Raw genomic sequence first — 3,597 nt, 5'->3', positions numbered from 1 at the left:
TGCATTCTAAAACCCTTCCTAGGTCATTCCGGACACCTCCTGAGGAATTGTCAGGTTGTGTCTGGCTAGTCCAACACACAGGGCATGGGAATGGGCTGGCAGGGGTGGGGCTGTGTGGGTAGAGTCTTTTGGAACACAACCCTTCCTAGGTGGCCTAGGGTCGCCTCACTCAAGCAGAAACTCTGGGATCCTCTTGGCATAATCATGGCTCAGGAGACCTGGATTCCCAGTAGCTGATGTATGGTCTTAAAGCGTTTAATTATGTTAAGTAACACCTGGGCGCATCCTCTGTACGGAAGACAGAATCAAAGGAGAGCGCTATAGTCCCGCGCATGCGCCATCAGACCCTCCCCCAGCCCGGGCAATAGCCGTGATTGCAGGAAGGCTTTTCCAGAACTTCCAACGTGTTCCTATCTGCACACAAAAACGTATGGAAAAGTAAACGTTCTATAGAGTAGTGAGCGCTCCTCCTCAGTCCCCTCCCCCCCCACCTCTCCTCAGCCCCTCCTCCTTTACCTCCTCCCTCCTTTTCCAGAATCAATGTGGCCTTCTGCAGGAGTGTCTCTTTGTCCTTGGGTAGAGATAGCCAGATGTTCATATGCCAGTCACCTTCAGCCTTTGACTTGGAATTCCCAGAAAGAGCAAGGTCACAAAGCTCTGAGGCAAGAAATGTCAGCTCCCTGAACTTCTGATGGCTGACTGGGAAGTTCTCTCTTGACTGGACACCTGAGTGGCATGTTGCCATGGCTGTCTTCTGGATCTCAGAATCTCTTTATGTGACATGTGTCTTTTTCTTATTGAAGCATACTCCTCAGAATGAAGTTGTTATGACGGGTTTGGCCATTCTCCTCCTAACAGGCATGGCTGCTGTTTTCCTCTGCTGTATGAGTGATATGGCCACTGCCCATCCCTTCCCAGTGGTGGACATGTGGGTTGTTTCCCTCCTTCGGTCATTACCATCACTGTGAATTCACATCACACACACATCTCACACACACACACACACACACACACACACACACACACACACACAGATGCCCTGTCACAGAAGTGCAGGCGACTGACAAGTCTTGCTTCCGAGCTTTTCAGAGTCACCGCTCTGTTCCAGATACAATTGTGCTTCTGGGAGCCCCTAGTCAAATATCAAAGGTGGCTGGCCTACGAATCTCTGCCTATTTCTGCCCGAGGACACAGACACTTCCAAAGGGCTGTGTTAGCTCTGGGGTTCCTGTCTCCCAGAAGTCTGGGTGAATGAGGGATCTCAGCTTTTCAGATCAGCCTTCTTCTGCTGGCCCCTAACTCTGCTGGGCCGTGCTTCATCTCTTGACATCTGCTACTGCATCCTCTGAAGGTCCCGGTGCCTTAGCCTCACCTGGGCCTTTCCTTGTCTTCTGTTTGTCTCGCTGAGCTTTGACCAAATGTAGACCTTGTGGGGACAGCGTCTGGGTGTCAGAACCCCTTGCTGGCTCACACGTTTCAACATGTGGTCCCCTAGGGAAGCCAAGCAAGCGTGGCATCTCAGGCCCTGTTCCCTTTTCTCTGTACCCGTGCACACACCTTTAACAAACCACCAGTCCTTGTCTTGCCATCAGTCCCGAGTGCCCTTTCCTACTCTGTTTTCTTGGGGATGCTGCAGGTCTTAGGCAACTTCTTCACAGGCACTCGGGGCCTCTGAGGCTCCAGGCAACCATCTGATTGGCCTGTGGTCACATTCTCTACTGTGCTTCAGATTACTTCAAGGAACCTCAACCCTCCAGCTGGCACTTGACTTGGGAGGATTCTGTTTCCTTGGAAACCCAGGCCCGAGAGAGAGAGAGAGAGAGAGAGAGAGAGAGAGAGAGAGAGAGAGAGAGAGAGAGAGAGGCCAAGTACCTAGGAAGGCCCAGCTAAATAGAGTTATGCCTGGGGTGGGGGTTGGAGGCTGTGTCTTCCTTTGAGGCAGAGTGGCAGTTTCTTTGGGATCCTGCCAGCAGTTCTCACAGCCATCTCCTCCTTTGATGTGGTCATTGTCCCCATCTCAAAAATTGGATGCTCATTAGGAGTTTGGGGATCTGTCTTTCAGTCTTTTGATGAATAGCTTCCTTTATGAATCCAAATGAAGGCCCGTGCCCTGTCCTTAGCTCTACCAAGGAGCATGGCAGGAAGTGCCCCCCTCGCCACCCCTCCCAAGGTTCTTCACCTGCCTGGCTCTGCTCTGGGAGGTATACCTTTCCTTTGAGTGGTAGAAGCCTCACTACCCACACACCGGGTTGGAAGACCCCATTGTGTGGGCCTGCAGATCTGGGCCACATCATTTGGTATGTAGTTTGCTACTGCCTATGAACTTGACCAAATGAGAGTGTAGGAATGCCTCTGGCTATGGAGTAGCCATGGAACCTCAGTGGAGGGGTGAGTCTGTGCTTGCTGGCCTTGCACACTTGGCTACAGAGCCACAGCCTGAGGGCGAGCATGAGGATGTAATTTGGACAAGCAAGAAAATAGGTCACCCTTCCTGTTCATAGGCTATATTTTTTAAAATTAAAAAGAAAAGTCAGCACAAACTTCCTACAGCCCCATGGGAAGTGTTAAATCCAGGGTAGGGTCCCTTGTCATTAGACTAAGCATGACTAGCCCTCTAGCCCCATAGCTGTCTGGTCCTGCCTCCACACTTGTGGGAAAGTGATGGAGGAATGGGGAGACAGCTCAGTCAGCAAGTTCCTACCTCAAAGGCAGGAAGACTTGAGCTTGATTTCCAGAACTCACTTTTTAAAAAGTCAAGTGTGGGGACTGGCGTTTGAAATCCTGGTGCCAAGGAGGTGGACACAGGTGGAGCCCTGGAGTTTGCTGTTCAACTAGCCTAACCTAATTGGTGAGTTCCAGACAGCGAGAGACCCTGTCTCAAACAAATAAACAAACTAACAAAAGACCATGGATGGTACCTAAGGAACATTGTCATTGGCTACTTTTACATCAACTTGATACAAGCTAGCATCCTCAAAGAGAAAGTATCCTTGACTGAGAAAATGCCTCATTTGGCTGTGGGCACGCTTTTACTGTGTGGTTGATGGGGGAGAGGCAGGGCCCTCTCTGGGCTGGTGGCCCTGCTTTCTTTAAGAAAGCATTTCTGAGCAAGCCATGGAGAGCCAGGCAGTAAGCAGCACTCCTCCACAGCCTCTGTATCAGCTCCTGCCTCCAGGTTACTGTCTTGCTTGAGTTCCTGTCCTGACTTCTTCCTCCAGTGATGAACAGGGATGTGGGAGTGTGAGCCAAATAGGCCATTTCCTCCCCAAGTTGCTTTGGTCATGGTGTTTTATCATAGCAATAGTGACCCTAACTAAGACATTGTCCTATGGATTTTAGATGCACACATGTGCACCACACACACATATGCACTGCACACATGTGTGCACACTCACCCAAAGTGGTGGAGACTGGATTTCCTCTCTCCACTCACTGCTGCTCACTTAGTGATCCTGCTAACACATCTGATCTGCGAGTTCCTGTGACCGTCCATTCCAGCCACCAAGCCTCACTTGGTGACATTGCCTCCATCCCTAGGGCTGCTGTTGACTCTATCTGCCTCCTGAAAGCCTCTGGTCTACACGGGCTTCCCGATCT

Source organism: Mastomys coucha, unplaced genomic scaffold (assembly GCF_008632895.1).
Source record: "Mastomys coucha isolate ucsf_1 unplaced genomic scaffold, UCSF_Mcou_1 pScaffold23, whole genome shotgun sequence".
NCBI lineage: Eukaryota > Metazoa > Chordata > Mammalia > Rodentia > Muridae > Mastomys > Mastomys coucha.
The sequence above is the reverse complement of the archived record's forward strand: the minus strand, read 5'-3'. Positions refer to the sequence as shown.